This window comes from Phalangium opilio, unplaced genomic scaffold (genome assembly GCF_054372755.1).
Source record: "Phalangium opilio isolate 3A_F unplaced genomic scaffold, DU_Popi_V2 ptg000009l_1, whole genome shotgun sequence".
NCBI lineage: Eukaryota > Metazoa > Arthropoda > Arachnida > Opiliones > Phalangiidae > Phalangium > Phalangium opilio.
Genome location: NW_028324146.1, coordinates 9,008,952 through 9,021,701, shown reverse-complemented (window position 1 = coordinate 9,021,701; position 12,750 = coordinate 9,008,952).

The following is a 12,750-nucleotide window of genomic DNA, read 5'->3' as shown; positions in this document are numbered from 1 at the left end:
CTCGGTATGTACAGCCACTTGCTATGTACCAGACTTTAGCTAATTTCTTCTTTTTGTTGCAGTCTGCTTTTTGAGGATTATTAATATTTTGTCAAGATGCGGCTCGGATGTTTTTCTCCGGGAATTACGCGGGCCCCCCAAATGGGTCATCATTTACCTTTATTCTATGAGTTTCAATAGGCAAGGAAGCGAGTTTCTTGCCACATAATGAGGTTTTTTCTGTAAAAGCTTTACAGGAACTCTTTTTATATGCGACAAAAAGCCCGCTTGTTTACTTGTCGAGATTCATAAACCAGGGGGGCCCAATGAGGGTTCTTTGGTGGCTCTCGTAAAGTAATTAAGGAATGCTAAAATTACTATTTACGGGGGGATCCTGCTGTGCCTTACGCATTCTTGACGCAGATTAAATGTTTTGAGTTTTCGGAATGTGGAGCAGGATCTTCCCTTAAAGATCGTACTAATTGGCTAATATTTGAGTTCCGCCTGTCAAAAGGATGAAAATATTAGTTTCCCCGTCTTATTTGTCGTTGTTAAAGCTAAAAAAATGTATAAAGATTTATTCTGTATCTAATTTAAAACTCTAGTCTCGTTAAAATTGGTAAAACGCTTCCGGAAATATCTTTCACTGAAGCCGCGAAGAATGACCTTCTTTTTTTTAGAATCTCTTTTTTTTTGCCCCTGGCTATATTGAGGCGAGTAAAACTCGCGCAAATCCAAATTTTTCTCTCTCTTTTAACGGCTAAATGGAAAATCTAGGTATTTAGAAATGAATTCTTTTGTATAAATATATGGACACTTTAAAAACACAAATAACGCCTTTGTTTGGCTACTCATTTGTTTATTTTGTATTTAATTTTTGTACAAGACGTAAGAGTAAATATCTTTTGTTTTTTAAAATGTGTGTCTGTTTTTTCATTAACTTTTGGCTTTGAAGGGAAAAAGTCTGATTTGGCTCAAAATCACGTTTTTTTGCCGGCGAATAATAAAAGGCCATAAATTGCTGGCGGGAAAATTTAAATAGCGACGGTCTGTACGTGTTCGAGTTAAGGCAAACGTAGTTAAATTGGTTACCCGTATTAATGGCGTAGTCAGGGTAAATGGTCTGATCTACGTACAATTAATTAAACAGTAACACCCTGTATACGAATCCAGGTTAATCCGAGCTTGTTTATTTGTACACCGGGATTTGAACTCGCTACCTCTTCGTTTACAGCATGAGAAAACCTTGCTTTTCGTCAACTAACCACTGGCAACGTTTATTTTCGCTAAGCCAACGGGGACACCCTAGTTAAAACATTATCCTTGGAACATCTACATGGGTAAGTAATCTAACGGTAGCAGGTACATAAGTAATCCACCCATTATTAATCCAATCAAAGGGGGGTAAATCTATACTTGGACGAAACTTGGTTGGACCAGACATAATTGGGTTTGTTTTGACTAGTTCGGAAACCCTTCAATGGGTGACATCTATTTAAAGTACAGTTTAAGGCATAAAACAACAGGGTGAAAAGCAGGGATTGAACTTGTTTCGGGTTTTTTTTTCTTGGGCTACAACCTCTACATCGATAAGCCTAGACTGATCCGGGCTAGTTTCGATTTGTTCAATGGGTAAATTCCCTTAATAGTTACTAAAATAGCCCGCTAGAAGCCATGGCTCGTATAATTATATAATTAATATATTTTAGTTTTGGTTTGAGTCTGAGTCTGGAGGATGATGTCATAGTCACCCAGGTTGAAAGCACCCTCTACGACTAGGGCTGGTCCGGACTTGTTTTAATTGATTATATGGGTAAATTACCTTATTAGTTACTAAAATAATCCGCTAGAAGGAGGGGCTGGTTGTAAGTTTTTTAAATTTGGTACCCTTTACTAGTAGGGCTGGTTCGAACTTGTTCATGACCATTGAACGGGTCACAGCTATTAATGGTTACTAAAATAGTCCGCGAGAAGGCGGGGCTGGAGAGAAGTTTTTTAAATATGGCGCCAATAATTTCATATTAGTTTGAGTTGGAAGGATGACGTCATGGATGCCCAGGTTGAAAGCAGCTTTACCAGTAGGGCTGGTAGTCCGAGCTTGTTTGGAGGGTTATTAAATAGGTCATTTCCCCTTAATAACACGCTGGAAGGTAGGACTGGAGGTAAGCTTTTTTAAAGTCCGGGCTGGTTTGGGTTTATTAAAGGGGTACCGCCCATCACTAGCACCCTAGCAGGCAGGGTAAGATTGGGGGATGACGCCAAGGTTGAATATAGCTTGTTTTTGTTTTGATTAAGAAGATGACGTCATGGGTGTTGAAAATAACACAAGGTAGGAACTCGTGGTAGTCTGGAGCTATTAAAAGGGGGTAAAACCCCCTTAATAGCATGGTGGAAGGCAGGGTAAGTCAGGTAGGATTTTTTATGGTCCAATCTTTGGTTGGAGGGTTAATCCGGGCTTGTTTGGGGAAAAATGGGTTAAACCCACCCCCGTTAATATTCATAGACGGCGACATAGCACGGTGGAAGGCAGGGTATGTCAGGTAAGATTTTCTCATACAATAACGTAATCTTTGGTCTTAAATTTAAACGGGGATCTTGCAAAAAGAACTACACCCTCCGAGGGTTAAGCCGAGCTTGTTTTGGGGGGAAAAATAGGTAAAACCCCTCTAAAGAGTCATAGCATGGTGGAAGGCAGGTAAGATTTTCTTGTTAAATAACACAATTTTTGGTTGGAAGTTTGGTGGATGGGGAGAGGGCGGCCATCTTGGGGTGGCGGCCATCTTGGATCCATGTCTATCTGTATAGTCCCTACTACTGATATCAGTCCAATATGGGCTCGATATAAGTACAATATCGGTTTGAAATTTGTCCAATGTTGGTGTGATTGGAGTCCTTTATCGGTTAGATATTACTGTTATATGGGCTTGATATTAGTCCAATATTGGGACGATACGAGTTAATTTTTGTCCACTTGCGTAAAATATGGATATTATCCTAAGCAATTCTGGATAATAGTTGATCCTTTAATAAATGATTCTCGATCCAGTTTTGGATGAGACTCCAAATTTGGCTTATCATTCGATCGTCCCTTTTTGGACACTAGTTTCGTTATCCAAAAATAGATGAACAACTGTGCTGTCTCAGAGTCAGCCGTTTGGACAACATTTTTTAACAGCGTGTGTTTGGAACTCAATTAACGTCTAGAGGAACTTCATTACATTGAGCGACCGAGTTAAGAATATCAAGCCCTTTCATGATATGTTTAACATCAGGACTCATTGGGTACATGTTTTCCAGTTAGCATATTAAATTTTAGAATATGAAAAATATCTTCTTGGTGATGTCGAAAACCATTTTATGATCAGTTGCAGGACTGAACGAAGGAAGAAATGCCGGTAAGGATCATTACTACAATACCCAAGAGGGTTAACTTTGGTATCTTCCTCACTTTTAAAATAATTGTTCAACAATTCAACTGGCATATTCTCTGTGTGTTCAAACCTGTCATTATTGTTTTCAGTCAGTGGCTCTGAGTTCAAATTAGCCCATAGCATTTCTTGAGGATCATCTTCATTGAGTTCAGCTTCATCTATGGCCATTTGCCAAACATCCGCGGACGTTGGAACTACTTGAGGACCACTTGAACCATTTTTAAAGTAGTTAAGAGACCAATCCGGCATGACTTTCGCTTTTGAGTCTTCATCACGATGAGGAGAAATACCCTTAGGAACTCTTCGAATTGTGGGATCATTAACCAGAGATACTTACTACTAAATAAGAATTAACTGTAGTAAAGTATTTCAAAATTCTTCTTGTTGCTAATTTTTCGGAAATTTCCATCAGGGATACACCGACATTTCGGAACTGCGATGAAGAAAGATGATGTAACGTTTGTGTACTCTTTTGTTGCTTAAAATGCAGCGCGATATTTAACTGGCAATATTCCTAGAAGCATTTTATTATTTTAAGTATCAGTATGACAATGCAAAGAGGCTCAAATCCACAAGGGTTCAGAGAACTTTTGGCAAACCGATTTGTGTGGCACTGCCAGTAGGCCAGTACAGATAGACTAAAAATGGGCTTGACCTAGAACATTTGAACATAAAGATGAAAATGTGTTGTTTTTGACCCAACAAAAAATATTCTAAAAGTCCCCTGCTGTAGAGCGCGAGCTTTTGCCGCCATTTTGGAAAATGGCCTCCGGGAATGCCAGCTTCAATGTATTCCACATTCTTCTTCAAAAATTCTGAAAATTGGTGCATATTTTGATTGTAACCACCGGAACATCATAGTAAAATTTTAAAGCTCTGTGTTCGACATTTTGGTCGCCATATTGGAAAATAGCCGCCGTGAATGGTGGGTGCACAATATTTCACCATGTTGTTGGAAATTTATGAAAATTTATAGATATTATAATCAGAGCTGTGTGAACCTCATTGTAAAATATTGAAGCCATTCATGAGATAGTTTGGCCGCCATGTTGGAAAATGGCCGCCGGGAATGTCATTTAGATACAGGGAGGCTATTCTCTAAAAATCGAAAATCATTCGGATCACTCCGAATCCTTATGATTCGGATCGGGCTTATTCGGAGTGGACCGAAAAAACCGTATTCTCTAACCCCAATCCTTATCGTCATTCGGATACTTCGAAAATTTTCTCTCAATCCAAATGGACGTCACTTCCTCTTAAGCCACGTGGTACTTTTTGACGCCCACTTTTTCTTTATTGGACAATTTTATCTGGCGCGCTTTCAAATTGAAGGGATGGAAACTGGTTTTTCGCAAGGAGTGGAAATTTTGGGAAATGGTCGTTGTATTGGGAACAAATTCAATACAAAGCATATTTTCTCTTTTTCGATTTCTTTTCTTAAGATAGAAACAAGTGCTTTTTTTCCTTTTCTATTTATTTATTTATTTTTTTTTTGATAAAACATTATTTATTCTTAAATTGCTTCATAATATTCTTTTAAAATATGTATTAAAGAACACGCTAAACAACAGTTAATATACGTCAAATTTTGAATGAAACTTAGTAGGGTTAAATATGAGGCAATGAGAACCTAGAATAACAACGTTAATTAATCGCAAATTATAATCCAATTGTGTGGATCTCGAGAGATTATGATAAATGTAGATCATTAGCCCTCTATCAATGGTTACACACCTACCAAAATTTAATAATTTAAATAGATGCTAAACGAAATAACCAAATTTAATCTAGCAATTATTAATAATTGATGCAATTGGTCAAAAAGAGGTGGCTCTAACTTACAAGCCCCGGTAGAAAAAATATAAAAATGAACAATTAAATCTGTGTTAAGTAATTGGATCTCGCGAAATTATCCCTTAAATGTAGGATTAATTCAACGACGTTTTTTTGTCCTTTAAATCTACCAAAAAGCCGTCGATCTACCTTGTAGATTTCGCCAAGGCCCGCCAAGGCCTATAGCCATTTCCCGCTTTAACCTAAAATTTTGCCCACGCTTGATTTTAAGTCTCGAAAAATTCTTTGAACTCGTAAATCGCGACGGGCAATATGATTACCATGTTCAAATCGCAAGCGATGAAGCTTGAGTTGAAAAAACAAAGCAGCAAAACTAATATTCGCGTTAGTTTCGGGCTGCAGTTCCGTGTGATGACAGAGGAAAGGAAGTTTTCTGTCACAAACGCTAGTTCGCCATTTGGAATGGCGGCGACCCTTGGAAATGTTGGACCGTTTGATGGTAAATTGGACACTTGGGACTCATACGTAAAACGGTTGGAGCTGTTCTTCGAGATCAACGACATTCCGGAAGCGAAGAAGGGTCGCACGTTGCTTGCGTTGATTGGAAGAGATACTTACGGGCTGGTAAGAAAGTTAACAGCACCGGACAAGCCCACCACGAAGACGTATGCGGTCATTGTTAAGTTGGTAAAGGAACATCTCAACCCTGCCCCGAACCCCACGGTGGAGCGTTACCGTTTCAGTCTACGTAACCAGACAGGATCGGAGACTGTCAGCGAATACTTGACGGAGCTGAAGCGCTTGGCGATGCACTGTGATTTTGAAGCACAGTTGGAAAACAACTTACGCGACAAGATCGTACAAGGAATGAAGAATGAGGGCATCCTGAAGCGTTTATTGAGTGAGTCAAGCCTAACGTTGGCAACAGCTCTCAGTTCTGCGGTGTCCATGGAATCAGCTGGCCGTCATGCCATCGAGCTGAGACAACATAAGGATCCTGTCGCTGACGTAAACCGTGTATCGGGAAAGTCTCAGGGCGAGTCTTCCGGTACGCAGCCATGCCACCGATGCGGAAGGTCAGGACACAGCCCAAGCGAAGGTGGTAATGGAATTGGATACTGGGTCTGCAGTAACTCTCATTTCCCATCGAATGTACACTAAAGGTTTCAGTCAGTGTCAACTGAAGGAGACGTCGGTCAAACTAAAGCCGTACATGAGTCCTATTATGAAACCGTTGGGGGTATTCCGAGCTTCAATGCGGTACGAAGATCAAACGCACGATTTCGAAGTGTACGTTGTTCCAGGCGATGGTCCAGCGCTGGTCGGACGGGACTGGATGACTGTTTTCCGAGTAAATTGGCGAGAAATCAAGATTAACTCTGTATCTGCTGCCACGGGAACTACGGTACCGGAATTGTTGCTGAAACATCAAGCCGTTTTTGAGCCAGGATATGGAAAACTAAAAGGGTATAAGGCCAAGCTGTACATTGACGAGACGGTGGAACCAAGGTTTTTTCGACCGCGACCTGTCCCGTTTGGAATTCAAGAGGCAGTGAAGACAGATTTACGACGGTTGGAGACAGCGGGCATTATAAGGCCCGTTTCGCACTCTCAATGGGCAACACCGATAGTTCCTGTGGTGAAAGGCAACGGATCCATACGAGTTTGTGGCGACTACAAAGTCACAAACAATCCGCATTTGCGTAAGGACAAGTACCCGCTTCCCACGAACGACGACTTGTTTACAAGGTTGGCGGGAAGTGACAAGTTCACGAAGATAGATCTGACTGCGGCTTACTTGCAAATCGAATTGGAAGAAGTTTCCATCCGATACGCCACTATCAACACCATTAACGGATTATATGAAGTAACGCGCGTACCATTTGGAATAACGCCCGCGTCATCAATTTTTCAAAGAGCGATTGATGGCGTGATCAAAGGACTGACGAAAACCGGAGCCTTCCAGGACGACATTATCATTACCGGAGCGGATGACCATGAGCATATTCAGAATTTGGATGCGGTACTTGGTCGGTTGGCAGAGTCCTTGTTTGCGCATCTCGAAAGACATGTGAAAGTTCATGCAAGAATCAGTTTAATATCTGGGCCAAGCCATTGACAGGAATGAAATTCATCCTGTACCCGAAAAGGTTCAAGAGATTCTGGCAGTAAACGCACCCAGGGACATCACGCACCTAAGATCGTTTCTGGGAATGCTGAATTATTATGGAAAGTTCATAGCCCATTTGGCGACCTGTTTGGAACCGCTTCACAAGTTGCTTAGAGGAGAGTCACAGTGGACCTGGAATGGCTCGTGCCAGCGAGCATTTGAAGATGTTAAGGATCACCTTGCACGATCAACGATTCTGACTCACTTCTACGCTACGTTACCAGTTGAGCTATTCTGCGACGCGTCAGGATACGGCGTGGGAGCTGTATTGATGCGTAGATGTCCCGACGGAAGTAGAAAGCCCATAGCTCATGCCTCGAAGTCTTTGAATCAAGCCCAGAAGAACTACTCGCAAATTCATAAAGAAGCATTTGCAGTGGTATACGCTGTTCAAAGTTTTCACCAATACCTGTATGGAAAACATTTCACCCTGTGGACTGATCATAAACCACTTGTAACGTTGTTTGATCCGACGAAGGGAATTCCAGACACCGTTAATCCTCGTATGCAGCGATGGGCCATCATCTTGATGGGTTACGATTTCACAATTAAATACGTCCGCACCACCGACAACGTCATTGCCAATTTTTTGTTCCGTTTGCCGCTACCCAAGATGGACAAAGAACAGGGCGAGAGTGACGAAATCAGAAGTATCTTTCGTCAGCAATTGGACGTCTTGCCCGTCGACTCTAAGAAGAATGCAACGGAAACAAGAAGAGATGTCCTGCTCTCGCAAGTTTTACGTTCGGTTAAGGACGGTTGGCCGGAGAAGACTTCACCCAACGATGACATTCGGCCGTTCTTCATCAGGCGCAACGAGATCTTGGCAGAATTCGGATGTTTGATGTGGGGATCTCGTGTCATAGTTCCGAGCAAGCTTCGTGAGCAGATATTGGCTGAGCTCCATGATGGCCATATGGGAGTTGTCAAAACCAAAAGTCTTGCTAGATCGTATTGCTGGTGGCCACAAATGGATCGTGACATTGAAGATTTAACCCGCCGATGTCAAGCGTGTCAGGAGGGTCGAAAGTCAGACGTGAAGACTCCGCTGCATGTATGGGAACATCCAAACACGCCATGGAGCCGAATCCATGCGGATTTTGCCGGGCCATTTCGTGGTCATACCTTCCTGCTGATCATTGACGCTTTCTCTAAGTGGCCGGAGGTCAAAGTCATGAAGAACATCTCGGCGGCGGAAACTATCTCGGCTTTCAAAGACGTTTTCGCTCAGCATGGTTTGCCGGAAGTGTTGGTCACTGATAATGGCAGTCAGTTCACTTCGCAAGAGTTTCGTAACGCCATGACAAGAAACGGGGTCCGCCAGAAGTTCTCCCCAACTGGTCACCCAGCAACCAACGGTGCGGCGGAAAATTTCGTTGGGACTTTCAAGAAATGCGTTGGAGCATCGTTGGACACGGGGCTGGATTTAAGTGAGGCCATACGTCGGTTTATCTTCCGGTATCGGGTTACACCTCACTTAACTACGGCCATGACACCAGCAAAACTGATGCTGAAACGAGACTTGCGTACAAGACTCGATTTGTTGAAACCGCCGAGCGTGAATGATGTTGTTCGTCTAAACCAACAAAGGCAGCAAGAACACTATCGGGGGAAGGAGAAGAGTTTCCAGGTCGGGGACCTTGTTTGGGTCAAAGATTTCCGTCGAAAGCACGGGTGGAGCGAAGCCACGGTCATAAAAGTTTATGGCACGCGCACCTATGACGTCCAAACGACCGAAAAATTTGTATGGCGGAGACATGCGAACCAGCTACGCCATTCATCGCCGATTGGTAATTCGGATTACTGGCCCGATGTCAGTTCAGCTGTCGATACGTCAGTACGGGTTTCTAGCGATGCCAGCGCCATACCCATCGCCAAAGCAGACGATGAACAATCAGCGATTTCTGACGAAGAGCCTACTGTGCCCTGTCCGGTGGGAATTGAACAAACCATTCGTAGGTCAACTCGTGTACGCAGACCTCTGGACAGATTCGCTACCTAGCCACAAGTTAATTTATTAAAAGTTTTGATTGTTTAAAATTATTTAAAAAATTGTAAGTGTTCCCTAATATTGTTAAATGGGGAGGTGATGTAATGTATTAGGTTTTTTATCATAATAGACTAACTATGTTTTTTATTATCTTTTTATCGATGCAACCATTGTATATAAATATGTTCAAATTGTAATAAAGTATCACTTTCGTACCCGGATTCGTGGATGTAGTTTCTCTCTAACAAAGACATTACAATTGGCAATGGCGATTCTTATTCTGGCTTTAAGGTCGTTGCGTGAATATGGTTCAGTTGCGTATACCTTTCCCTTGACAAAGCCCCAGAGAAAGAAATCTAACGGAGTTAGGTCAGGAGACCTCGGAGGCCAGGGCGTTTGTCCACCCCTACGAATCCATCGGTTAGGGAACTCGTTATTCAGCCACTCTCTTACGGGTACGGCGAAGTGCGGTCGCACGCCATCCTGTTGGAACCACATATCCCTCACTACTGCCAATGGTAAATCATTAATGGCATCAGAAAACTCTTGACGCAAAAACTCCAAGTAACGTTGCCCGGTGATGTTCTCGTCAAAAAAGAATGGCCCAATGATTCTGGCGCCAATGATGCCAACCCACACATTTGTTTTCCAACGCACCTGATGGTAGTGCTCCCGAAGCCAGTGAGGATTTTGCTGCGACTAATAGTAAAGGTTATGTCGGTTGACTGTTTCATCTTGATGGAATCTAGCTTCGTCAGAGAACATAACCTTGCTAAGGAAACCTGGCATTTCTTCATCGAGGAACCGCATTGCCATACAAAAGTCCTGACGCCAAAGATAGTCATCCCCTGTTAACGCTTGGTTTAGGTGAATTCGGTAAGGATGGAATCGGTTCCGATGGAAAATCCACAGAACTGTACGATGGCTGATGCCACACTCGTCTCGTAGCCCATATATGTTATGGACCAATTGTAGCTCCTTCTAACCAATTTTTAAAAGATACCAAATTGTTTGAACACTATTTTTGCCAATATCATAAAGGTGAGCAGGAATCAAAATTGCTCTTTCTAAGACAAAGCAAGTGTGTTGTGAATTATCTTACAGATCAAATATGTCTCAAGATCTCACTATATCCTAGAGATATTATATTTTGTTATATCAAAATGCGAACCTTGATTAGGATGAAATTTATCAATATGAGTAAAACCAATGAAGCTCAGGAAAGACAGAAAAAAAATTAAAAAGCTCACTAAATAATTGAGTTTATAAGGTTTTGCTTATCGAAATGTTTTGCTTAAAAAACTAAATATCTCATTAAAAAACTAAATATCTCATGAAAAAACTAAATATCTCATTAAAAAACTAAATATATCATTAAAAAATAACAAAATTTCTCATCAAAAAACTAAAGACCTCATTAAAATATTCCTAAATTTGTGAATAAATATTTCAAAATTGTTAGTTTCTCTTGTTAAATGCTTTTTATATAAAATTTGTCATTAAAATATCCTCAATTTGTAAATAATTTCTATAAAATTTGTCATTAAAATATCCTCAATTTGTAAATAATTTCTATAAAATTTGTCATTAAAATATCCTCAATTTGTAAATAATTTCTATATTGTTAAAAAAATTGAAGTTTCTCTTGTTAAAAACTTTTATATTAAATTGGTCATTAAAATGTTCCTTAATATTTCAAAGTGCTAAATTATTTTATACTATAAATACCGTAAAACAATTATAGCTAACGTCTTAACTTTATCACGACTAACGGAGTTCAGAGACAGGCGAAATTGCTATTATGAATAAGCATCCCCGAAATCGTGCAGCTCGTAACCAAATACGTCATTTCCAGACGCGCGAGAGCGAACTAAGAGATTTCGAAAACTGGTCTTACTCGTTGGGCGAAAGAGCCCCGTTGATCGGATCCTACCTCGCTAAGACGCTAATGGATACGCAGCCCATCTCTCAAGGAGGCAAATCGGGTGCATACTCTATAAAAAAAATTGTATTATGAATGAATGAAGGAGTTTATTGTGTATAAAAAAAGCCTACTGGCTCACGAGATTATACACAGGGATAAGAAAAAAAAGAGAACTATACAAAAAAAACCAATATCCGTAAATGTTGTCATGGATGTAGTGTTAACCACCCCTCTCAAACTCAACACGATTGTTAGAATGAATGGGAAATGCCCTTTTCAATGAACTTTGACACCGCTATAAAAACTTGGATTATATCTATAACTATATAAATCAAAGTCTTGACTGACAGACAGACTGTTTGACTGATAATCAACCCGCAGCCCAAACCGCTTTCCCTAGAAGGCTGAAAATTTGCAGGGACGTTACTCATAAGTAGTAGGCCGCCATCATCATAAAGTAATAATAATAACAATAACAAAGCGAAAGCTCAGGGAACCTAAACAACATGGGGGCACAAACAGTCACTAAGGTAGGAGCAGTCAAAGCCGGGTTGCTGGTGTTGTTAGCCAGTTCATGACGGAGGTCGTTGATAACCAGTGTAGTGAAATGTTTCTGTTTGGCACTCGTTCGCACCTTCGGCTTCCTTAGTTTGAGAGAGTGGCCCCGGGTACGGACGAAACGGGCGGGACTGAAATAGTTCGTGAGCAGGGATGAAACGCGACCGTAGTGAAGATCATGAAGACAAACTAGATGGTTAGCGCGATGATGCACCGCAGGAGTCACCAAACCCAATTTCGCGTCGCGCGCGGTGGGAGTAAGAGCCCCACAACCTTGATTGACCTTCGTGAACCTGTTGTGGGCTTTGCTTAGACGAACCCTGGGGCCCTCTTGAGCCGGACGCCAAGTTAACTGACGTGAAATAGAGAGACGGGAGCACGAGAGAGTTGTAAATAGAGCGCATAAGGCGCGGAGAACGAAATTAAAAGTTACGTTTTATAAGCCATGTAATGGAGTTTATACGGTTAGCAGTTTTGGCAGAGTGCTGAGAAAAGGTGAATCGCGAGTCTACGAGTGTTCCCAAATCACGAGCACAGGAGGTGATGAAGATGGGCACGCCATTGACGTAGTAGGGGTGTTGAGGGTTGCGTGAACCAAGACTAGGCCATATCAAGAAGCCCAGCTGATGACGGCATCAAGATCCCCTTGAAGAACCCCACAAACGGAGACGTCCCGTTTGACCCCCGACAATTTGGAATCGTCGGCGAAGAGGAGAATCAGGGAGTGACGGATCACGGTTGGCAAGGAGTTGATAAAGATGCCGAACAGCAGGGGTCCAAGGACCGTGCCTTGCGGGACCCCACTGCTCAGACCGAGGGGCAGGGATGACTTTCTCTGGTACAGCACACGCTGAGTTCGACCAGTGACGAAGGTGGTTAGCCACCGGAGAGCAGTGCTTGTTAC